This window comes from Scyliorhinus torazame, chromosome 1, assembly GCF_047496885.1.
Source record: "Scyliorhinus torazame isolate Kashiwa2021f chromosome 1, sScyTor2.1, whole genome shotgun sequence".
Taxonomy (NCBI): domain Eukaryota; kingdom Metazoa; phylum Chordata; class Chondrichthyes; order Carcharhiniformes; family Scyliorhinidae; genus Scyliorhinus; species Scyliorhinus torazame.
In genome coordinates, this window is record NC_092707.1 from 162,224,002 (window position 1) to 162,238,164 (window position 14,163).

General features: G+C 45.8%; 1 long non-coding RNA gene across 1 annotated transcript in view; it reads left to right on the top strand.

Annotated features, from left to right (window-relative positions):
* Window positions 1-3,274: 3,274 nt before the first annotated feature.
* The window catches only part of LOC140429853 (uncharacterized), a 32,711-nt gene continuing 21,822 nt past the window's right edge, over window positions 3,275-14,163 (top strand). The window contains exon 1 of the long non-coding RNA XR_011949222.1: window positions 3,275-3,406. This is a non-coding gene — a long non-coding RNA (uncharacterized lncRNA). The remainder of the gene's footprint in view (window positions 3,407-14,163) is intronic.

The window sequence follows — 14,163 nt, forward strand, 5'->3', positions numbered from 1 at the left end:
CATGTTTTTGTCGTAACTCCGCCAATTTTCCTGAACTAAAAATATCCGCCTCATCCTCCACCTGTTCTTGTTCTTTTCCAACCATCTGATCAAAAATCATTTCTGATAATTGCCCTTCAACTTCATCTTCACTCTTTGATTTCTCCTCTTGCCTTAACCTGTGACTTTGCGACCTTGTTAATACACAATCCGGAAAAATCCCAGGATATTCATCTTTCCACACTTCAGTTGTCTGATTTTCCAGTGGCTTATCAACCACAGTAGGCATCACTCCCACCTGCGATCCAGCTAGATCATTACCCAAGATAAACTGTATTCCTGGACATGATAGTTTCTTTGTTACTCCTACTACCACTTCACCACTCTTCACTGGACTTTCCAACCTTACCTTATATAATGGAACGCTGCTCATCTCACCTGAATTCCACATATTACCACCTTTTCTGGCAACATTCTGCCCAACCTACATAACTCCTCATCTCTTACCATTAAAGATTGACTAGCTCCCGTATCTCTTAAAATTGTGACTTCTTTACCTACTCCTCCTGATACACATGAGTAAACTTTACCCACACAAGTAAATTCTTTAAAGAGATCTGGCACCTTCTTATCAATCACTTCTCGATCAGTCTGTACAATTTTTTGCACCTCCTTTGCTTCACTTGGGCTTTCCTTTACCACTTTAACAAACCCCACTGTCTTATCCTGTTTTACCACATCAGCCTTCCCAGTGCTTTTCTTCAACAACCAACACTGTGACTTTACATGACCTAGTTTATTACAGTGAAAACATTTGAAATTTTTCAATTCGTTTCCACCCTCCTGGATTTCTTTTTTAATCTGAGGTACACTCTCCTTATTATCTCCCATCAGACCACCTTTACTTTTACCACTTGAGTATTCTCATCTCCCCACTTTCTATCCCACACAGGCTGAAACTGATGTCGGAAACCAAGCTTTGATTTATGAACTAATTCATAATCATCTGCCATTTCTGCTGCTAATCTCGCAGTTTTAACCCTCTGCTCTTCCACATGAGTTCTCACTACATCAGGAATTGAATTTTAAAACTCCTCCAAAAGTGTAATTTCTCTGAGAGCTTCATACGTTTGGTCTATTTTCAAAGCCCTTAAACACCTATCAAAATTACTCTGTTTGAGCCTTTCAAACTCCATGTATGTTTGATCAAATTCTTTCCTTTAATGTCTAAATCTTTGTCTGTAGGCTTCAGGCACTAGTTCATATGCACCCAAGATGGATTTTTTCACCTCCTCATATGTCCCAGATACCTCCTCCGGTAGTGATGCAAACACTTCACTAGCTCTACCTACCAGCTTTGTTTGAATCAGTAATACCCACATGTCCTGTGGCCATTTCAATTGTTTAGCTACCTTCTTAAATGAAATGAAAAAGGCTTCTACCTCCTTCTCGTCAAACCTTGGCAATGCTTGGACATATTTAAATAGATCCCCACCACGCCTTCGACTATGATGCTCTTTCTCACTATCCTCATCACTATCATCCAACTGTACGTTTCCCTTTATGTCTGCCAATTTTAACTGACTGTCATGTTTCATGGCCATTTTCTGAAGTTTTTCTTCATCTTTTTCCCTGATCTGTATCTCCCTTGCTTTTACTTTTCGTTCTGCTCGGGCTATTCTTTCTTTGTTGCTTTCTTCTCTCTCCTTTTCCTTTTCTCTCATTGCATATTCAAGCTGCTTTAATTCTTTTTCATGTTCAAGTTGCTTAATCTGCAACTGGATCTTTGCCATTTCTAATGAATCAGACTGGATCTCAGGCAACTTTAAATGCTTAGCCATCGCCATAATTACCTCATCTTTTCGCATTTTGTCAGGTAATGTTAACTGCAATGTTTTTTGCTAAATCTAACAGTCTGCTTTTAGTCTCTGTCCGCAAGGTACTGCGTGTGACCGTCTCCACCCCCAAAAACTTCTGAGCCTCTGAAAGAGCCATTGTCCAAAACACACTCCCCATTTAATCTAAAATACCATACCTGAATTGCAACCACAGTATGCTCACCCCTCACTGTCTTTAAGTTCACTAAGCCAATCCAATAGATAGACTTTTATCCCGGACGAGCCCCCAATTGTTATGGGTCAGGGTTTAGAGAATCCCAAAGTGTATCATGGAGTTCACCTGACCCACAACTTTTAATAGATTGTGGTATGGGGAGCACACGGCTCACTCTACAGGTATGGTACAGCAGAAATGGAAAAGTATTTTTAAAAACAAAACTATGTTTATTCTATGAACTCAAGTCAACCTTTTTAAAACAAACAGTGAATATCTTAGCAACCATTAATTCAAAGATAACTCCCAAAGAATACAACACTAAGTAACCTGTCTGCTGTCCTTTTACACCCAAAAGACTTAACAAACCTTTAAACAGAAGCACATCAGGGTTTACATTCAATACTGAAAACATTTAATTTTCTGAATTCACCAAATGATCAAGAGATAGTCCTTCATGGCAGAGAGATCAACAGTACAGGTGCTTTGGCTGACTTCAGCTGCAACACACTCAAATACAAAACCATAAAGGCAGACACACCCAAGCTTTTCTCAAAGTGAAACTAAAAGCAGAACCAGAGCTCAGCTCCACCCACACTCTGACATCACTGCAGTAACACGAGCAGCCAAACATTTCTTAAAGCGACATTCTCATGACAAAGTGCAAAGCACAGAAACACAGCAAAAACCATCTGCAGAAACAGTTGAAAGCAAGTCAGACTCACAAGTTCAACTAGTGCTTAGAAGGTCGACAAGACACAGAAGAAAGCCAGACAGATTTAATTTGTGATGGACATTGGACGTGTAAATAATTGAACTATTATGCATATCATTAGTATTGTGAATTGAATTTAAATATGGATGTAAATATTGTTCATTTCCAAAGGAGAGGGGATGTGATGATATGCATAAGCAATCATGTAAATATTAACAGATATGACCTCCAACCAGCAGGTGGCAGCAGAGAACTTAACAGCATCTGTCTTTGCAGTCTCTCACAACTCTAACAAATTCTCCCTCCCTTCAGTTTTGCCAAAGAGCCAAAAGGACTCGAAACATTAAATCTGGTTTCTCTCCTTACAGATGCTGCCAAACCTGTTAAATTTTCCAGCATCCTCTCTTCTTGTTTCAGATTCCAGCATTTGCTGTATTTTGCTTATTCGTGTCACCAATGTTCCCTTGTTTAGTTTGATGTTCTTTTCTTTACTCCCGAAAATGCTTTGGGGCTTTCTTCTGTGTTCTAGGTACTATTTAAATGGAAGTTGTTGTTGATAATATCATCGAGATTCAGTTTTGACGAATAACATTTAAAATAACGGATTGAACTAATCATCACCCCTTTGCAAACATTCTTTATTTGAAAGGATTTCTGACGGTAAGCTTTTAACTTTTACCTATTGCAGAAGAACCTTAACGATGAAAGCTTCACAAAGCTGACTAAAATGGTTCAAATTGTTGAAAGTTTCATCATTGTCTGCATCAATGCAAAATTTCTTCACTGGGAAAGATTTCAGTTTATATTAACAAAGCATTCACAATCACGACTGCATTCTGGTTTGCATATTGCCATTTGATAGTGGAGGTATACATTCAGAAAAAGATGTCACAACTCAGCAACAAATTTCCACCACTGTGAAGTTTTGTATGCCTGCCTTCCCCTTAACCTTACTGAGCAAAAATACATGTTTGAAAGGTTAGTATTTCTGGAATGTGAGTTGAACAAAGGGGAAATGTGCAAAAAAATTCTAGAAAGTGGTTAAACTCTTTCAGACAAAGGACCTTTATTCCCCAGATAGTTTGCCTTCATTGTTTCTTTCAAAAGAGTTGGCAGTATATGAAAGCAAATGGTTTTGAACATTTTAATGCAGTTTTAATGTTTTCAGCCCAAGTTTTACCATTTATAGGTTTGTCTTTCAATGGCATGCAGTCCTACATTTGTTCTTCATAAACACCACATGAGAACTATTTAAAGGATTATGGGAGATTCCTATACATTATTTTTACACTCATCGAAGAGAGTTACTATTACAATCATACAATCCCTACAGTGCAAAAGGAGGCCATTCAGCCCGTTGAGTCTGCACCGACCCTCTGAAAGAGCATCCTAACTAGGCCCACTCCCCCACCCTATTCCCGTAATCCTGCCTAACCTTTCGACACGAAGGGGCAATTTTAGCTTGGCCAATCCACCTAACCTGCACATCTTTGGACTGTGGGAGGAGGCCACAGTAACCCGAGGAAACCCATGCAGACATGGGAAGAACGTGCAAACTCCACACATACAGTCACCCGTGGTCAGAATCGAACCTGGGTCTCTGCGGTGTGAGGCAGCAGTGCTAACTACTGTGCCCCCGTGCTCCCTGAGAGCTCTCCACTTCTCCCTTCAACTTCTTCCTTCTGTTTGATTGACTTAATAGGTAACAATTTTAAATTGAATGTGATTAACTTAATAAACAACATTACTTCTAGTTTCTCCCCTGATTTATCACTCACATTTTGCTTGCTGGCTCAGTTGACCTTAGATCAACTTAATGTTTCATCTACTGTACAAAACAGGATGCCAAATTTAAAAGGAATCTCTAATGTTGGCTCAGTATGGTAAACAAGACAACCTCAAAAGCCCTCAACTTCATGGCCTGGACCATTTTCAGCAATGTGAATGAGCTGGCCAATCATAGAATCATAGGATTTACAGTGCAGAAGGAGGCTATTCGGCCCATCGAGTGTGCACCGGCCCTTGGAAGGAGCACCCTGCTTAAGCCCACACCTCCACCTTATCCCCGTAGCTCAGTTACCCCACCCAACCTTGTTGGGCACTAAGGGCAATTTAGCATGGCCAATCCACCTAACTGCACATCTTTGGACTGTGGGAGGAAACCGGAGCACCCGGAAGAAACCCACGCACACACGGGGAGGATGTGCAGACTCCGCACAGACAGTGACCCAAGCTGGGAATTGAACCTGGGACCCTGGAACTGTGAAGCAACTGTGCTAACCACTGTGCTACCGTGCTGCCCACTTCCAGAATTCACATCCTGAAAAATATGATGAAGACTTCTCACCAACCAGGCTTACTCCCACACAACCACTTACACAATTAAATCATAGAATGAAAACATATAGATTCTCTTAAATTAACGCACAAGATATGAAAAATGAAACTCCCACAGCTTAGTCCTTGAGAAGGATGACGTGAAATATTTTGTATAAAGAACATTTTAATATGAATGATGACTACTATATCTAAAGTTTTCTGTCTTCAATTCCAATTCTCCTTGAGGTAAGTTTTCTGTGTTTCAATGCTTGCCAGTTTCAAGCTAAGTCAATCTTTGGGAATTTCCTGGAGATGACCAAATTAATTATTCACCATGAATTGGCACTAGCAGTTTTCTAAAGGAAGGGGAAGAATTGTATGTTACAGCTGCCATAAAGGGTAACTGCAAAATATTAAATGGATGCTGCCGTTTAAAGTTAATGTTTATATATGGGGGCAAAAACGTGTCCAAATATTTCTTGGATCAAACCCAACATGTAAAACAAGAAAGCAGAAAACGAAAACCAGAGCAATGGGAAGATTGGTGGAGCACCCAAATTCTGTTTCTCACTGTTGGAGCACTGATGTGGATACACGCGAGATTTCTGTGTTTGGCATTCCTTAGCAGTGGAGTGCGTCTGGCTGGAGATGGCAAAAAAATTGGTGAATGTTGGCAACAGGTGTCCTTGTAACCGATGACACAGATTTGCAACTGATCCTGTATTAGCAAGTCGGCCCCTCACCTTTGCTAGGTAGATATTGGAGGGACTGCAGAGATGGCTAACACAATGTATAAAATCTGACTGAGGCACCTGCGATCTCTCCGACGTGATCAATTTAACATTGAATCACTTTAAACCAGCCCCATCACTAATTTTGACTTGACTTGGAAGTTGCAAAGGACCCTTTCCTTAGGTACTGCAGTGAAATCTTTACATCTCCCCCTATATTTAAGCTTTTCTTGATTTGCTGAAGTCTTCTAAGTGCACCAATCGGATTTGGCCTTTGCATGAACAAGTGGACAATCTGTAGCTACTTTACGGTCCATATGAATGTTATGTGCCCTAAGGAGATATAAAGGAAAAATAGTTAAATTATTTTCTATAAATATGAAAACAAAATTAATTATAGAATCCTACCCTGAAATGTGCAGTAGAAGAAAAAAACAATACTAAAATCTTTCAGCGGAATTCTCCGTCAGCGGGATCCTCCAGTCCATGCCCGACAGCGTAAGGTGCCCTCATTGGGAAATTCCGGAGGTCGACTGCGGGAACGGGAACGCGCTGTGACAGAAAACACAGCTGGCGGATCGGAGAATCCCACCTCTTGATTTTTAATTCCGAATGAGCAGTCAGAGTGGATTTAATATGAGATTCAGCCTCCCTCCCCAATGTGAGGACTGGACGTGCTAACTCCCAAGTTTCATCAACATTTTTAACACTTTTCTGAAGCTATTCAGAATGATGAGGAATCTGCGTTCAGGAACGGGGAGTGTGGCGCCATCAAGGATCTCCTCCGGATGTCCCCAGTATCACAGATGTCAGTCTTCAGCCAATCCGAGTCACTCCACGGGATACCAAGAAACAGCTGAAGGCACTGGATATTGCAAAGGCTATGGGCCCTGACAATATGCCGCCAATAGTACTGAATACTTGTGCTCCAGAACTTTCCACACCCCTAAACAAGCTGTTCTAGTACAGCTACAACACAGGCATATACCCGGCAATGTGGAAAATTGTCCAGGTGTATCCTGTATACAAGAAACAGGACAAATCCAACTAACCAATTACAGCCCTATCAGTCTACTCTCCATCATCAGCAAAGTGATGGAAGGAGTCATCAACAGTTCTATCAAGCAGCACTTACTCAGTAATAACCTACTCATGGACATTCAAGGTCTCTCAGCTCCTGACCTCCTTGCATCCTTGGACAAAAGAGCTGAATGCCTGAGGTGAGGTGAGAGTGACTGCCCTTGACATCAAGGCAGCATTTGACCGAGTATGGCATCAAGGAGCCTAGCTAAACTGGAGTCAATGGGAATCAGGGGGGAAACTCTCCGCTGGTTGGAGTCATAGCTGTCACAAAGCAGATGTTCAGTGATGGGGAAGTGCTGAGTGGATGCACGAAAGGTGGCTACCTTCCTAGAAAATCAAATTTAGGCACTTTTAACTGAAAATAGCCTGCCAGAACCGAGAAAAAAAGCATCCCCTCATCATACACTTCAATCCATGGACGAAAATGGAAATGGAAACCAAAATGCCAAGCAACAGCAGCACCAGAAGCCGCAAGAAAGCAAGAGACAACAGGAGCCTGGAGAAACCGACGAGCGAGACGGCGGATCCACAAGGCGAAGATTTCCGGCCACACCTGAAAGAGAGGAGCCAACAAGCCGTTCATGGAACTCTCCATCGCCGGAGTGTGGATGGAGGATGTTCTTCACCACAGAGCTAAAGGAGCTCAAAGAGGACATAAGACTTGGAATCCAGGCAGTGGTCAAGATGGCGGTCACAAAAGCACTGGCCACCATGTGGGTGGCCTTTGACAAAGTGGAGAGGCGAATAGAGGCCCAGGAGAGAGCAATCAAGGAGCTGGAAAAGGCTTCCACAGACCAGAGTGACCAGATCGTCACCCTAGAGTCGGAAATAGCAAGGTTGGTGGCGGCCCAGGGGAACCTTAAGGGGAAGGTGGAAGACCAAGAGAACCGTCGAGGCATCAGAGCCTAAGAATAATGGGACTGCCGGAGGGAATCAAAGGCAGGAACCCTACGAATTACGTGGCCCAGATTCTGGGAAAGCTGGTGGGAAGGGTCAGCTTCCCCAGCCCACCTTAGATGGGCAGGGCCCACAGGTTGCCCCACCCGAAACACAGGGCCAAGGAACAGCTGAGGGTAACAATTTTGAAGATGCACACTGGTACAACGACCGAAAAAGAATCCTGAGATGGGCCAGGCAGATAAGAACATGCAACTGGGAGGGACACCAGCTACGTATCTATCAGGACATTGGGGCAGACTTGGCCAGGCGCCAAATTTGTTTAAAAGTGGGGTGAAGTTTGGGATGCTGTACCCAGCCTAGCTATGAATAACCTTCCAGGGAAAGGAGCACTATTTTAAAGCCACTGCAAACATGGATGAATTTGTCTAAAAGAATGGTCTGGGAAAGCAGCAGCAGAAACAGAGGTGAAGCGATCATCCTGAGAGACTGAAAGACAATTTGTACAAGACTGAACCTTCCAAACCCATGACCACTACTATCTAGAAGGACAAGAGCAGCAGATACCTGGGAACCCCACCACCTGGAGGTTCCCCTCCAAGTCACTCACCACCCTGAGTAGGAAATATATCACCGTTCCTTCACTGTCACAGGGTCTGTGATGATATGCATAAGCAGTCATGTATATAGTGATATACAAGACCTCCAACCAGCAGGTTACAGTAGAGAACAACCACCCGATAGGGAGTTGGTAAAGGGTCTTCGTAGTGGATAGTCACAATTTGTAGTAACTCTTAAATTATTTATAATAGTTAGTAGTTTTTCATAATATTCTTATGGCTGAGTGGCACGGTAGCACAGTGGTTAGCACTGTCGCTTCACACTACCAGGGTCCTTGGTTCGATTCCAGCTTGGGTCACTGTCTGTGTGGAGTCTGTAGGTTCTCCCCGTGTCTGTGTGGGTTTCCTCCGAGTGTTCCGGTTTCCTCCCACAAGTCCCGAAAGACGTGCTGTTTGGTGAATTGGACATTCTGAATTCTCCCTCCTGTGTACCTGAACAGGCACCGGAGTGTGGCGACTGGGGGATTTTCACAGTAGCTTCATTGCAGTGTTAATGTAAGCCTACTTGTAACAATAATCACGATTAAGATTAACCCATGTAATTGTTCAGCAACAAAACTTTGACTAGTCAAGAACTAACTAGTCAAGAACTAGACATCATTTAATGCATTTATTCCAACCTGCCAAGTATCCGAACGTAACATGGTACCAGATTGAAGATCTAATAAGATACCAGGATTGGTTTTGAAGATCTAAAGACATAACCAGAGAAGAAAACAGAAAAAGAAGTTCTACTAATCACGTAGAAGAGTACTGACGAATATCACTCAAAGCACAGCAAGGCATCGAAGTCTGTGATGGAAGGTCTGAAGACACCGCACCAGCTTTGAGTCACTGGTAATATAGATGCGAATTGGTGCACTTTAAACAGCAATTTACAGTCTATGTAGCCGCTTTACGTCTTCCAGCGCAGCCTGATGAACAGAGCATAGCGTTGCTGCTCACTGTAGCAACTCCACAGGCGATAGAAATCTTGAAAACCATCGCATTCGATAACAAAGTGGATAGAAATAACTTTGATGAAGTCGTGAAAAAATTTGATCAGCACTGCACTCCAAAGAAAAACAAAACATTTGAGCGGTATATTTTCCACACGTGTACACAGCAGGCAGGTGAATCGTTCAATAGCTTTTTAAAGGACTTGAGGTTGAAGGTGCAGACCTGTAATTTTGCAACTCTGCCAGCATCGATGATCCGCGATCAAATCGTGTCCGGCATTAGCAATGGTAAGGTTAGGGAGAGATTGTTGAGGGAGAATGAACTCCAGCTCGACGATACTATCATAATTTGTCATGCCAGTGAGCTAGCTGCGCAGCAGATTAACACTCTAAACCTGAAGAATTTTAGCACGAAGCTCGGCGATGCAGCCAAAGCCATTAGTGTTGTGACGCACCCTAAGGCAGAAAAGTGACCCCAGCAGTGGCGGCCATTTTAAGCAAGTAATCAAAACCACCATTTTATGCAAGTGATGCCACGAGCATTGTAAAGGCAATGTCCAGCATTTGGAAAAGTCTGTTCCAAGTGAAAGGCAAAAATCACATTGCTAAACAATGTTTTTCTAATAGAAAATCGGAAATGCCATACTCAATCAATGTGATTGTTGAGGTAAATCTCGAAGATATTTTTCATAGATATGGGGCAGGATTCTCCGTTTCTGAGATTAAGGGCTGTGTTCCCCGTTTCTGAGGCTTAGTGTTGACTCCAGGGGAGGACGTGTGGTGTTTTACGACAGAAGAAATGGCGCAATACCTGCACTGATTCAGCTACTTTAAATGGGCTCGCACCGTCGCCACGTGGAACATATTCAATTCCATGGACAAAGATGCCGGATTTGCCGGGTCCATGATTGGCGCTCTTGAGGCTCACACGCCGCAGCTACGCTGTCCTTCCTCCACACCATCCCAACCAACAAGATGGCTGGAAGGAGAGCACCGCCACGGTTCAGGGACGCAGAGCTGGATACCCTCCTGGATGCGGTGGAAGAGAGACAAATGACCCTATACCCCGGCCCGGACGGAAGGCCACCAGACACCACTGTTTGCCATGCCTGGGCACAGGTGGGAGAGGCGGTCAGCGCCATGGGCAACGCCACACAGACTGGCATGCAGTGCCGGAAGAAACTCCACAACATTCTCGGGGCGGCCAGGGTGAGTAGGGAGCACTGTGCCCCTGGCACTAACCCCCCCCCCCCCCCAACACACCAGTAACCCGGTCCCCGGGGGTGGCCGAACCTCCACATGCCAGCACCCCATGCCATCCGCCATGCCAGGTGCCCTGGCCACTGAGGCCACCATCTACCCAACCCCTGGGCTAAATGCATTGGACCGTCTAACGGTGTTGTTGTATATGTTTACCCTTACCCGCTCCAGGAGAAGGCCGCGCACACGCCGGGAGCGGGAGAAGATCAGAGGGGGACCAGCAGAACTGCGGCCCCTCACCATGAGGGCCCTGAACGTGGTCAGTGGCCCAGAGAAAAGGGATGTCGCCGGGGTGGAGTACGGCCACCGGTGAGCAAGTGAGACCCCGCTGAGCAGCGGTTGCCCATGACACGTGCCCATCTCATCCTCCACCCCCTCACACCTCTCACCCCCTCGCCCCACACCCCCTCCCTCTTCCCACACACCTTTAATCCCACACCCACCACCCCACACCCCCTCACCACACAGTCCCTTCACCCCCCTTGCCCCCCCTTCCCCCCCCCCCCCCCCCCCCCCCCCCCATCTGTCTAATCATACAAGTCGTCATGTGTCTTACAGGACTTGGCGGAGATGGGGCCAGTCTATCCAGAGCCCCGCCCCCAGCCAGTGCCAGAGCCGGTGCCCCCCAGACGGCCGACCACTGACGGGGAGAGCAGCCCGGACACCAGCTCCCCAGCCGAGACTCAAGCCACCCCAGAGCTCGGCTCGGAGGAGGACACGGACCTTCCATCACAGCTGTCTCCAACACCCTCCACCACCCCAGAAACTATCATCTTGGTTGGGCATATTAGTGAAGAGGCTCCTGGACACTATCTGGTGCACACCACACATCAGATTCGGTACAGCAGGTGGAGGTAGGAGCAGCCTGGTAGGTGCCGGATGGTCAGAGGGCAACCCGGCCCCAGGAACCAGCTGCCATTCAGACGAGTCCCGGGCTCCTGGAACATCCAATCCCAGCCACAGTGCAGATGCAGGCAGACAGCCAGGGACCACAGGAGGAAATGTTGGACGGCTTCCATCCCCTGTAGGTGCAGGTGGAGGATTCCAACCATGTGTAGGGGCAGGGCGTGGTGCCGGCCATGTATCCCCCTCCCGCATCCTCCTCGCCGGATGAGGCCTGCCCTTCCTCCTCATTCTCCTCCTCCAGTACATTGCCTCTCTGCTTTGTGATGCCGTGGAGGATGCAGCAGGCCATCACGATGCAGGCAACCCTCTCAGCATCATACAGGCTCTCCAGTGCAGTCCAGGCACCTGAAGTTCATCTTCAGGATGCCGAAGCACCGCTCGATCATACTCCTGGTCACTGTATGGGAATCATTGAAGCGGGTGTCCACGTCGGTCTGTGGTCTCCAGATAGGTGTTATGTTGCCCAGGACCCAACCATTCAGCCGGGGGAGGGGTGACTCTCAAACATGTCCGGGACCGCCGAGTGTACCAGGATGAAGGAATCCTGTACACTGCCCAGGTATGGGGCGCAGAGGTGCCCGATGCACCGCTTATGTTCACAGACCAGCTGGATGTTCATTGAGTGCATATTCCATGATGCATACTCCTGTGCCCAGCCGGGTTCAATGGTCTACATGGTGGCCCCGCTTGGCAGTGTGGGCTCTGCCGACGCATGTCCCTCTCCCACCCCTGCACTCCTGCCCCGTCGGAATCTGGCACTGTTGGCGCCCCCGGCCCTGGCACCCATCCTTGCTGCCTGAGGTACCAATAGCTGGCACTGCCCTCATTGGGGGCTGCCGTGGATGTGACCCAGGGTGGTCTCCAGGTGGGTGGCGGCCAGTTGGGTGGGCCGGCGGGGGCGCGCGCTGTGGCGGCGGTGGGGTGCAGGGGTGGGTGCGCCCATATGGCCGGTGTCACTGTGTAGAACCAGGGACCAAGGTAGGTGGTCAGTGGGTGCGCATTCCTCCCCGATAAAGTCTCTGTGTTCATGACTAACCTTCTGTCCCAGATAACCTTCTCCATTTTGGTCAGTCAATCACAATCCAAGGGCTCCCATGAGTTAGCAGGGATGTTTGAGCTCCTCAGGGTTGCTTTAAAGGAAATCCCTAAAATATTAAACTGCCCTCCTGGGAGTCTCCTTCAATGAATAAGTTCCGAGTAGAAAAGTTGCTTCAGGAGTCTGGTGTCAAGCTTACAAACTGCATACGAACCAGCATAGATAGGTTTGAGTGATTGGCACCTGGATTGTGGGCATGTTAGCTTGGGAGTGGATGCTACTCTTGGACCATCTTTCTCATCACCAGATTCAGATGATCTTGCAAGGACACCACTGACAGTACTTCTCAAAAGTGTTGAGGTACCTGCTGTAGGTTGGCCAAGTCTCCAAAGTATAAATGAGTGTGGGAATCACTGCTGCCCAGTAAACCTTGACCTGAGTCTCGGCTTTTGAGATCCTGCTCTTCAGATGCTCTTTTCCTCATACTCTTTGCACCAGTGCAGAGAGAAACAAATTTCACGTTTCGAGTCCGTACTACTCTCCTCAGTCGGCCGAAGGTAATGGTGAAGTGAATTGTCTGTCTGCCTTTGAAGAAGATAAGGAAGGAGAAGAAAAAAAAAGAAGGAAGTTACACCTATTCCCCCCCCACCACCACCACCACCACACACACACACACACACACACACACACAACATTCTTTCTGCGTTACAAAGATATTACTGTTGAAACTTTGAAACATGGAAAATATCTAAAAAAATAAATCAGGAAGGGACTATATTAACTGTATAAACAATTGAAACTTTTAACACTTAAAGAGTTTGTTGATAAAATTTTCCTTGCTTTTGCTTTTTCTCTTTGTTTTATCCCCCTTCCTCTGTTCTCTTACTCCTTGGCCGGGATTCCCCGTTGCGAGTCTGCCCCACTCCCTCATTAAGCCAAATCCCCCATTCACTGCAATTGGACCAGAGAATCTCACCCCATATGTTTTCCTCTTTGTTACATCTGCACCCTTTCTTTCCCTTTCTCTTTCTTCCAAGTGTTACGACCCATGGGCTAGTATGTAGTCAATTCCAGCCGCACTTGACCCGGAGTCACAACGCAATTGAAATTAATAAATATTTCTTAGAAAAACACCCATTTGACCCTTAGCTGTCCAATAACTACTGTCACCAGGCTTGTAAATTTAAACACAATAAAGTTTGTTAATAACAGTAACTATAATTAAATGTGTAGCAAATACAACAGATTAACTATCATCTAATTCCTAACACCCCCCCACACTTCAACCCACCCCACCCTTTATACACACACACACACACACACACACACGCGCACACACACAGACACACACACACACACATGACAGACAAACACAGAGGGGAGGAGAGGGGTGTAAAATAATAAGTATAGTAAAAAAATAAGAATCTCTGTTTCAGGTGGTTGTTTCTAGCACACCTTCCTTCAAGGCTTTCAGTTTGATATTTCTGTTTCCAGCCTGTAATGGTTTTTACAATAGATTAATTCAGGTCTCTGCAGTTTCTGAAATACAGCAGCTTTTCTGGAGAAAATGAGGAAGAGTGAGAGCAGGTCCTTTTTCTTTTTCACTTGAGTGTCCAGGACTCCAACA